Raw genomic sequence first — 12,541 nt, forward strand, 5'->3', positions numbered from 1 at the left:
AAGGGGAAATCCTCTCACACTGTTGGTGGGAATGCAGGCTGTTACAGCCACTATGGGAAACAGTATAGAAGTTCCTCAAGATGTTAAAAATAGAGCTACCGTACAACCCAGCAATTGCACTACTAGGAATTCATCTGCAAGATACAGACATAGTGAAAAGAAGGGGCACATGCACCCCAATGTTCATAGCAGCAGTTTCCACAGTAACCAAACTATGGAAGGAGCCAAGATGCCCCCTTCAAAAGATGAATGGATAAAGATGATGTGGTCTATATATAGAATGTGATATTGTTCAGCCATGAGAAAGTATGAATACTCACCATTTGCATCGATATGGATGGAACTGGAGGGGATTATACTGAGTGAAATAAGTCAAGCAGAGACAGACAATAATCATATGGTTTCAGTCATATGTGGAACATAAGGAATAGTGCAAAGGACCACAAGGGAAGTGAGGGAAAACTAAAAAGGGAGAAATCTGAAAGGGAGACAAAACATGAGAGACTCTGGACTCTGGGAAACACACTGAGAGTTACAGAAGGGAAAGGGATGGGGGGATGAGGTAATAGGGTGATGGGTATTAAGGAGGGCACAGTACATCAAAAACTAATGATTCACTATATGTTGGCTAACTGAGCATAGGAAAAAAAAAATTCATAAACTTCTAGCCAAACTCTTTTAAAAACAAAGAGAATGCTTTTAAATAAAATACATTAGGAATGAGACAGGATAAGTAACCAACACCACAGAAATAGAAAAAAATTGTATCTGTTTAAGATTTATTGATTTTAGAGAGAGTGTGTGTGTGCACAAGTTGGGGGAGGGACAGAGGGTGAGAATCTTAAGCAGACTTCCTGCTGAACACAGAGCCTGATGTGAGCATCTGCCTCATAACCTTGAGATCATGACCTGAGAAAATGAAGAGTCAGATGTTCAACTGACAAAGCCACCCAGGACCCAAGAAATAGAAACAATTGTAAGAGAATATTATGATTTTTTTTGCAACTAATTGGACAACTTAGAAGAAATGAACAAATACTTAGAACATATAATTTAATGAAAACTGAAGCAGTAAGAAGTAGAAAATTTGAATACACTGATTATCAGCTAGGAGAATGAATCAGTAATCAATAAATTCCCAATGAAGGGGACATGGGTGGCTCAGTTGGTTAAAAGTCTGACTGTTGATTACAGCTCAGGTCATGAACTTAGAATTGTGAGATCAAGCCCCATGTCGGGGCTCTGTACTCAATGGGGAGTCTGGTTTCTCCTTCTCCTTCTCCCTCTTGCTCTGTCTCTCACTCTCTCTCTCTCTCAAATAAATAAATCTTAAAAATAATGAATAACAGTCCAGAAACAGGCTGCTTTACAATTGAATTCTACCAAACATTTAAAGAAGAATTAGTACTTATTTTCAAACTTCAAAAAAAAAAATAGAAGAGACTGGAAAATTTCCAAATTCGTTCTTTCAGACCAGTATTAACCTGATACTAAAACTTAAAGACACCACTAAAAAGGAGAACTACAGGCCAATATTCCTAATGAACATAGATGCAAAAATCCTAGCCAAATAATACCCAACAAAATCCTATAATATATTAAAAAAATAATTCACCAAATCAAGGGCATTTATTTCCAAGATGCAAGGGTGGTTAAATATTTGCAAATCAACCAATGTAATACATCACATCAGTAAGAGAAAGGACAAAAATATATCATTGAATCAACTCAGAAAAAAAATTAAAAAGAACATTCATTCATGATTAAAAACCATAAATGAAGTAGGTTTAGAGGGAATGTACCCCAACATAATAAATGTCATATATGAAAATACCACAGAGAATATTATACTCAGTGGTGGGAAACTGAGAGCTTTCCCCTAATGTCAGGGGAAAAAAGGGTAAGAATGTCCATTCTTACAACAGTTATTTAACATAGTACTGGATGTCTGAGCCACAGCAGTTAGACAACAAAAAAGAAGTAAATGGCATCCAAATAAGCAAGGAAGAAGTCTAACTTTAACTATTTACAGATGATATAATACTGTATATAGAAAACCTGAAAGACTATACCCAAAAACTGCTAGAAGTGATAAGTAAATTCAGTAAAGTTGCAAGATACAAAATCAAACCTATTGAATTTCCATATACTAATAATGAAGTAGCAGAAAAAGAAATTAAGAAAATAACCTCATTTATAAGTGAACCAAGGATAACAACATACCTAGGAATAAATCTAATGAAAGAGGTGAAGGACCTGTACTCTGAAAACTATGTAACATTGATAAAGACAACACAAACAAATGGAAAGATGTTCCATGTTCATAGATTGGAAGAACAAATACTGTTAAAATGACTCTGCCACACAAAGAAATCTCTAAATTTATTGCAATCCTTATCAAAATAGCAATAGTATTTTTCATAGAACTAGAACAAAATATCCCAAAATTTATATGGGATCACAAAACACCCAAATAGACAAAGCAATTTTGAACAAGATAAACAAAGCTGGAGACATCACAATTCCAGACTTCAAATTATATTCCACAGCTCTAGTAATCAAAACAGTATTGTACTGGCACAAAAAGACACTCAGATCAATGGAACAGAATAGAAAACCCCAAAAAACCCCACAATTATACGGCCAATTAAACTTCAACAATAAAGGAAATAATATCCAATGGGAAAATGACAGTCTCTTCAGCAAATGAGGTTGAGAAAACAAGAGAACAACATTCAAAAGAATGAAATTGGAACACTTATTTACTCCAAATATAAAAGTATACTAAAACTGGTGAAAGACCTAAATATGAGACAGGAATCCATCAAAATGCTAGAAAAGAACACAGGCAATAAGATCTCCTACATTGGCCACAGCAATATTTTACCTAGTTGTGCCTCCTGAGGAAAGGGAAATAAAAGCCAACATGAACTACTTGGATTTCATCAAAATAAAAAGTTACTGCACAACAAAGGAAACAATAAAACTAAAATGCAATATCAAATTGGAGGAAATATTTGTAAATTACATATTTGATAAAGGGTTAGTATCCAATATATATGAAGAACTTATACAAATTCTCACACACACACACACACACACACACACACTAATCCAGTTTGAAATTGGACAAAATAAATGAACAGACATTTCTCTTAAGAAAACATCAAGATGGCCAACAGAGACATATAAAGAAATTCAACATCACTCATAATCACGGTTGTGCAAATCAAAACCACAGTGAGATATCACCTCACCTCGGTCAGAATGACAAAAATTAAAAACTCAAGAAACAACAACTGTTGGTGAGGGAGTGGAGAAATAGGAACTTTCTTGGAATGTTGATGGGAATGCAAACTGGTGAAGCCACCTTCAAAAACAGTATGGAAATATATATTTTTTTTCAGCATAACAGAACTCATTGTTTATGCACCACACCCAGTGCTCCATTCAATATATGCCCTCCATAATACCCACCACCTGGCTCCCTCAACCTCCCGCACCCCACCCTTCAAAACGCTCAGATTGTTTTTCAGAGTCCATAGTCTCTCATGGTTCATCTCTCCTTCCAATTTCCCTCAACTCCCTTCTCCTCTCCATCTCCTTATGTCCTCCATGATATTTGTTATGCTCCACAAATAAGTGAAACCATATGATAATTGACTCTCTCTGCTTGACTTATTTCACTCAGCATAATCTCTTCCAATCTCATGCATGTTGATACAAAAGTTGAGTATTCATCCTTTCTGATGGAGGCATAATACTCCATAGTGTATATGGACCACATCTTCCTTATCCATTCATCCGTTGAAAGGCATCTTGGTTCTTTCCACAGTTTGGCGACCGTGGCCATTGCTGCTATAAACATTGGGGTACAGATGGCCCTTCTTTTCACTACATCTGTATCTTTGGGGTAAATACCCAGTAGTGCAATTGCAGGGTCATAGGGAAGCTCTATTTTTAATTTCTTAAGGAATCTCCACACTGTTCTCCAAAGTGGCTGCACCAACTTGCATTCCCACCAACAGTGTAAGAGGGTACCCCTTTCTCCACATCCTCTCCAACACTTGTTGTTTCCTGTCTTGCTCATTTTGGCCATTCTAACTGATGTGAGGTGGTATCTCAATGTGGTTTTCATTTGAATCTCCCTGATGGCTACTGATGATGAACATTTTTTCATGTGTCTGATAGCCATTTGTATGTCTTCTTTGGAGAAGTGTCTGTTTATGTCTTCTGCCCATTTTTTGACATGATTATCTGTTTTGTGTGTGTTGAGTTTGAGAAGTTCTTTATAGATCCTGGATATCAACCTTTTGTCTATACTGTCATTTGTAAATATCTTTTCTCATTCCGTGGGTTGTCTCTTTGTTTGGTTGACTGTTTCCTTTGCTGTGCAGAAGCTTTTAATGTTGATCAAGTCCCAAAAGTTCTATTTGCTTTTGTATCATTTGCCTTTGGAGACATATCTTGAAAGAAATTGCTGTGGCTGATATCGAAGAGGTTATTGCCTATGTTCTTCTCTAGGATTCTGATGGATTCCTATCTCACGTAGAGGTCTTTTATCCATTTTGAGTTTATCTTTGTGCATGGTGTAAGAGAATGGTCGAGTTTCATTCTTCTACATATAGCTGTCCAACTTTTCCAGCACTATTTATTGAAGAGACTGTCTTTTTCCCACTGTATATATTTCCTCCTTTGTCAAAGATTAATTGACCATAGAGTTGAGTGTCTATATCTGGGTTCTCTAATCTGTTTCACCAATCTATGTGTCTGTTTTTATGCCAATACCATACTGTCTTGGTGATCACAGCTTTGTAGTAAAGCTTGAAATCAGGTAACATGATGCCCCCAGTTTTGTTTTTCTTTTACAACATTCCCTTAGCAATTCAGGGTCTCTTCTGATTCCAAACAAAATTTAAGATTATTTTCTCCAGCTCTTTTGAAAAATACCAGTGGAATGTTGATCAGAATGGCATTAAAAGTATAGATTGCTCTAAGCGGTATAGACATTTTAACAATGTTTATTTTTCTGATTCATGACCACGGAATGGTCTTCCATCTTTTTGTGTCTTCTTCAATTTCTTTCATGAGTGTTCTGTAGTTCCTCAAGTACAGATTCTTTACCTCTTTTGTTAAGTTTTTCCCCAGGTTTTTTATGGTTCTTGGTGCTATAGTAAATGGAATCAATTCCCTAATTTCCCTTTCTGTGTTTTCATTGTTAGTGTATAAGAAAGCAACAGATTTCTATACATTGACTTTGTATCCTGCCACATTACTGAATTGCTGTATGAGTTCTAGTAGTTTGGGGGTGGAGACTTTTGGGTTTTCCATATAAAAAATCATGTCATCTATGAAGAGAGAGAGTTTGACTTTTTCATTGCCAATTAGGATATCTTTTATTTCTCTTTGTTGTCTGATTGCTGTTGCTAGGACTTCTAATACTATGTTGAACAAGAGTGGTGAGAGTGGGCATCCTTGTCTTGTCCCTGATCTCAATGGCAAGGCTGTGAGCTTTTTTCCCATTGAGGATGATATTTGATATGGGTTTTTCATAGATTTTATGAAGTTCAGGAATGTTCCCTCTGTCTGTATACTTTTAAGCATTTTAATCAAGAATGGATGCTATATTTTGTCAATGCTTTTTCTGCATCAATTGAGAGAACCACGTTGTTCTTCTCTCTTCTCTTATTGATTTGTTCTATCATATTGATTGATTTGCAAGAGTTGAACCATCCTTGTAACCTAGGGTTGAATCCCACCTGGTCATAGTGGATAAACTTTTTTTTTTTCCAGCATAACAGTATTCCTTGTTTTAGCACCACACCCAGTGCTCCATGCAATCTGTTCCCTCTCTAATATCCACCACCTGGTCCCCCCAACCTCCCAACCCCCGCCGCTTCAAACCCCTCAGATTGTTTTTCAAGTCCATAGTCTCTCATGGTTCACCTCCCCTTCCAATTTCCCCCAACTCCCTTCTCCTCTCTAACTCCCCTTGTCCTCCATGTTATTTGTTAAGCTCCACAAATAAGTGAAACCATATGATAATTGACTCTCTTTGCTTGACTTATTTCACTCAGCATAATCTCTTCCAGTCCCATCCATGTTGCTACAAAAGTTGAGTATTCATCCTTTCTGATGGAGGCATAATACTCCATAGTGTATATGGACCACATCTTCCTAATCCATTCGTCCGTTGAAGGGCATCTTGGTTCTTTCCACAGTTTGGCGACTGTGGCCATTGCTGTTATAAACATTGGAGTACAGATGGCCCTTCTTTTCACTACATCTGTATCTTTGGGGTAAATACCCAGTAGTGCAATTGCAGGGTCATAGGGAAGCTCTATTTTTAATTTCATGAGGAATCTCCACACTGTTCTCCAAAGTGGCTGCACCAACTTGCATTCCCACCAACAGTGTAAGAGGGTTCCCCTTTCTCCACATCCCCTCCAACACATGTTGTTTCCTGTCTTGATAATTTTGGCCATTCTAAGTGGTGTAAGGTGGTATCTCAATGTGGTTTTAATTTGCATCTCCCTGATGGCTAGTGATGACCATTTTTTCATGTGTCTGATAGCCATTAGTATGTCTTCATTGGAGAAGTGTCTATTCATATCTTCTGCCCATTTTTTGATATAATTATCTGTTTTGTGTGTGTTGAGTTTGAGGAGTTCGTTATAGATCCTGGATATCAACCTTTTGTCTGTAACACGGCAGGATATAAAGTCAATGTACAGAAATCAGTGGCTTTCTTATACACTAACAATGAAAATACAGAAAGGGAAATTAGAGAATCGATTCCATTTACTATAGCACCAAGAACCAAAAGATACCTGGGAATAACCTAACCAAAGAGGTAAAGGATCTGTACTCAAGGAACTACAGAACACTCATGAAAGAAATTGAAGAAGACACAAAAAGATGGAAGACCATTCCATGCTCTTGGATCAGAAGAATAAACATTGTTAAAATGTCTATACTGCCTAGAGCAATCTATATTTTTAATGCCATTCTGATCAAAATTCCACCAGTATTTTTCAAAGAGCTGGAGCAAATAATCCAGAAATTTGTATGGAACCTGAAAAGACCCCAAATCGCTAAGAAAATGTTGAAAAACAAAAATAAAAGTAGGGGTATCACGTTACCTGATTCCAAGCTTTATTACAAAGCTGTGATCACCAAGACAGCATCGTATTGGCATAAAAACAGACACATAGACCAGTGGAACAGAGTAGAGAGCCCAGATATGGACCCTCGACTCTATGGTCAAATAATCTTCGACAAAACAGGAAAAAATATCCAGTGGAAAAAAGACAGTCTCTTCAATAATGGTGCTGGTAAAACTGGACAACTATATGTAGAAGAATGAAACTCGACCATTCTCTTACACCGTACACAAAGATAAACTCAAAATGGATAAAAGAACTCAACGTGAGACAGGAATCCATCAGAATCTTAGAGGAGAACATAGGCAGTAACCTCTTCGATATCAGCCACAGCAACTTCTTTCAAGATATGTCTCCAAAGGCAAAGGAAACAAAAGCGAAAATAAACTTTTGGGACTTCACCAAAATCATATGCTTCTGCACAGCAAAGGAAACAGTCAAGAAAACAAAGAGGTGGATAATCTTTTTAATGAGCTGTTGGATCCTATTTGCTAGGATCTTGTTGAGGATCTTAGCATCCATATTCATCAGAAATATTGGTTTGAAATTCTCCTTTTTCATGGGGTCTTTGCCTGGTTTGGGGATCAGGGTAATGCTGGCTTCATAAAAAGAGTCTGGAAGTTTTCCTGCTGCTTCAATTTTTTGAAACAGCTTCAGGAGAACAGGTGTTATTTCTTCTTTGAAAGTTTGGTAGACTTCCCCAGGGAATCTGTCAGTTCCTGGCATCTTGTTTCTTGGGAGGTTTTTGATCACTGCTTCAATCTCGTTACTAGATTTTGGTCTATTCAGATTGTCAATTTCTTCCTGATTGAATTTTGTGAGTTTCTATTTCTCCAGCAATGCATCCATTTCATCTAGGTTTCTTAGCTTATTGGCATATAACGGTTGATAATAACTTCTGATGATTGTTTCTACTTCTTTGGTGCTAGTTGTGATCTCTCCCTTTTCATTCATAATTCTATTAATTTGGGCTTTCTCTCTTTTCCTTTGGATTAGTGTGGTCAATGGTTTATCGATCTTACTGATTCTTTCAAAAAACCAACTTCTAGTTTCATTGATATTTTCTACTGTATCTCTGCTTTCTACCTCATTGATTTCTGCTCTAATCTTGATTATTTCCCTTCTATGTGTGGGGTTGGTCTGATTTGTTGTTGATTCTCCACTTCTTTAAGGTGTAGAGACAGCTGGTGTATTCTTGATTTTTCAATTTTTTTGAGGGAGGCTAGGATGGCTATGTATTTCCCACTTAGGACTGCCTTTTCTGTATCCCATAGGTTTTGGACCAAAGTGTCTTCATTGTCATTGGTTTCCATGAATTGTTTCAGTTCTTCTTTGATCTCCTGGTTGACCCAAGCATTCTTAAGCAAGGTGGTCTTTAGCTTCCAGGTATTTGAGTTCCTTCCAAACTTTTCCTTGTGATTGAGCTCCAGTTTCAAAGCATTGTGATCTGAGAATATGCAGGGAATAATCTCAGTCTTTTGGTATCGGTTGAGTCCTGATTTGTGACCCAGTATGTGGTCTATTCTTGAGAAGGTTCCATGTGCACTTGAGAAGAATGAGTATTCTGTTGTTTTAGGGTGGAATGTTCTGTATATATCAATGAGGTCCATCTGGTCCAATGTGTCATTCAATGCTCTTGTTTCTTTATTGATTTTCTGCCTTGATGATCTATTTCTGAGAGAGGCGTGTTAAGATCTCCTACTATTAATGTATTCATATCTATATGACTCTTTATCTTGCTTAATAGTTTTCTTATGTAATTGGCTGCTCCCATATTGGGGGCATAGATATTTACAATTGTTAGATCATCTTGATGGATAGTCCCTTTAGGAATGATGTAGTGTCCTTCTGTATCTCTGACTACAGTCTTTAGTTTAAAATCTAATTTATCTGATATGAGAATCACTACCCCGGCCTTCTTTTGAGGCCCATTAGAATGAAAGATGCTTCTACATCCTTTCACTTTTAGTCTGGGTGTATCCTTAGGTTCGAAATGGGTCTCTTGTAGACAACATATGGATGTGTCCTGTCATTTTATCCATTCTGCAACCCTGTATCATTTTATGGGTTCATTTAGGCCATTCACATTGAGAGTGATTATTGATAGATACGTTTTTATTGACATCGTGTCACCTTTGAAGTCTTTCTTTCTTTAGATTGTCTCCATATTTCTGTTCAATGATATTTTTAGGATTTTTCCTCTTTTACAGAACCCCCCCCCCCCAATATTTCCTGCAGTGTCAGCTTGGTGGTTGCATAGTCTTTTAAGCCTTGCCGGTCTTGGAAACTCTTTATCTGTCCATCCATTTTGAATGTCACTCTTGCTGGATAAAGTATTCTTGGCTGTATGTTCTTCTCATTTAGTGCTCTGAATATATCATGCCAGCCCTTTGTGACTTGCCAGCTTTCTGTGGACAGGTTTGACGTTATTCTGATGGGCTTTCCTCTGTACTTAAGGAGCTTCTTTGTCCTAGCTGCTTTCAAGAGATCCTGTCTACAATTATGATTCCTCATTCTTAGTATCAGGTGTCTTGAGGACTTTCAAGATTCTATAGTATTGGGGGAGACCGTTCTGCTTCTAGTACATGAACGCTGGTTCCATTCATGAGATTGGGAAAATTTTCATGGAGAATTTGTTCCACTGTATCTTCTAGACTTCTTTCTTTATCCTCCCACTCAGGGATTCCAATAATTCTGACGTTGGAACGTTTCATGGCATAATTTATTTCCCTAATTCTGTTTTTGTGGCTTCTAAGCTATTTGTTCCAGGATTCCTCCTGATCATTTCTCTCTATCTGTTTGTCCTCCAGATGACTAATTCTATCTTCTGTCTCAGTCACCCTAGCTTCTAGAGAATTTAGATTAGTTTGGAACTCATTGAGAGCATTTTGAACATCATCCCTGGTGGCTTTCAGTTCTGCCCTAATCAATTCCATTTTGTCATCCATGCCTTTCTCCAACCTATCTATTGCCTGGATAATTGTTATCTTGAATTCCCTTTCTGACATACTGTCTTTGTCAATAGCCATTAGCTCTGTTGCAAAGGCACCAGCGTCTGAATTTTTCTTCTGTTGGGCATCCCTCCTCTTAGTCATCTTTGTGAGAGATGGCTGAACAGATGTAGCTGAATGTATCAACCGTGGTGCAGGCAAGGTACACCCTGGAACACTTCTGAACAATCAAGAGTCCCTACCCAAACAAAAGAAAAAAGAAAGAGTGAAAAAAGAAAGAGAGAGAGAGAGAGAGAGAGAGAGAAAAGAAAGATGAAAGAAATAGAGGCCCAGCCCAAATGAGCCCCAAGGTAAGATTTATGAATTATAAAAACAAACAAAAAGACTGATAAAAGTAGGTGACAAGGGAAAAAATATATATATACATATATATAAAAGCAAAACAAAAAAAGAACCTCGTCAAAAAGAACCTCAAGTATAAGATTTATATACTACCAGGACAAACACAAATACACAGAAACATTGGTGGAAGAAAAAGATGGGAGAGTGGTTATAAGTTCTCAGTGTGGGCGAGGAAGTTTATTTTGATTCTCTCTGGATGTATCTTGTATCTATGTTAAAGGCCTCAACTTTCCTAAGATAAAGGGGATTAAAAATTGGTTTACCTCTAGGGGTAGCATTGATTGGGGAACAGGGAATATCATGAAGTTTAACTCTATAATGAATATTAAAAAATAAAATAAAAAAGAATAAACTAAACTAAACTGAAATTAAAAAAAATTAAAAATAGAAAAGCAAAAGAAAAACACGGGTATATGTATCAAAAATTTCAGGTTAAAAGGTTATTATGGAATTTGATGTACTGGACATCTCACTGTGATGGTAAATAGGTTAAAAATTATCTATGAAAAAATGAATGAGAATAGTGGGAAAGAATTAAAAATAAAAGTTGTATCTATGAAGTAGTGGTGGTTGTTCTCTTGTCTTTTATTTATTTTTTCTTTTGGTTGGCTTTCTGGGGGAGGGTCCTGCCACATGGGTTTTCAGGCAGTGTCTCCTGAGTTAAGTCCTCCCACCCACCTCATGGGGGTGGGCTCTGAGGAAACCGGTTTTTCAGGCTTTTGTTCTCTGGAGGTTTTTTTGTTTGTTCATTTGTTTTCTCTCTCCTTGACAGCTTCTGTTGGTTTTTGGAGCTTTAGAGGAAAGCAAATTGCATCCAGACCTCCCTCTCAGAGAGAAGCTTCAGTCTGTTCCCCTCTGGGTGCTCCAGAGCACATAAATTCCCCCTTGGCTGCTGGCAGAGCATGTTCCCAGTCGCAGTCCCTGGGGACGCAGGAACTCCTGCTTGTACTCAAAACCATGACAGCGGCGGCTGTCTGGGCAGCTCCAGATCGCCAGAGATGTCCCAAGCAGTGATCAAGCACTAAGATTTTCCCGCTGGCCCAGACTGGGAGTGCTCAGACTTTCTGGGTCCAAGAGCACAGGGCTTGTGCCTGCATGCACCTCTCTTAGGGGAGGGTGTGCGGCGCGACTCAGACTCTGGTCATGTGGCCTGCATGCATGGAGAGTGCAAGATGCTGTGGTTCTGCTGGCTGGAGCCTACAGGCACCTCTCTCAAGGGGAGGTGTGGGGCGCGACTCAGATTCTGATAGCACGGCACTGAGCACTGTGGGGAGTGCAAAAAGGATGTGGTTCTGCTGGCTAGCAAGGCTCCGAGACCCTCACGGGAGCGTCCACCCAGGCACTCTCAGGCACGTTCGAGGCTCAGAGACCAAGACCTGGTTTCTTCGCCCCACTCTCTCTGGCTCAGCACCAGGGGTGGCTGTCCTGGGTCGGGGGACTTAAGTCCTTGTCCTTAACCACTCCAATTCCCACAATTTCCCCTCATGATCCTTTGTTTTTTTTGAGTGCTTTCAACCAGACTCCAAGTTAATGCTGGTCCCCAATCACAGGGCACTCTCGTATTAGGGTATTACTTTCCAATGGGTCGCTTCTGGTGGCTCCCTCCCCCTTTTGTTTATCTTCTAATATCAGTCCCACGTTCCCACTCTGCTTTACCTGCCCACTGGTGTCTTCTGCCCCCGTAGAGATCCAGACGTGTATAATTCTAATCTCAGGCTGATTTCATGGGTGATCAGAGTTCTTTGGTAGGTAATCAGCTCACTTTAGGGTACAGGTTGAAACAGAGCCTCCTCCTAGTTCCACGCCATCTTGTCTCCCCCTTGGATATTTTTCAATAAATTAAAAATAATACTACTCTATGACCCAGTAGTTACACTAATAGATATTTACCAAAAAACAAACAAACAAACAAACAAACAAAAAAGAACACAACAACAATAAAAACACCAAGGCCATAATTTAGAGACACATGTACTCTTATGTTTATAGCAACGTTATTCACAATAGCCAAAGTATGGAAGCATC

The sequence above is a fragment of the Enhydra lutris genome, unplaced genomic scaffold (assembly GCF_002288905.1).
Source record: "Enhydra lutris kenyoni isolate GAN:26980312 unplaced genomic scaffold, ASM228890v2 scaffoldscaffold79, whole genome shotgun sequence".
Classification (NCBI taxonomy): domain Eukaryota; kingdom Metazoa; phylum Chordata; class Mammalia; order Carnivora; family Mustelidae; genus Enhydra; species Enhydra lutris.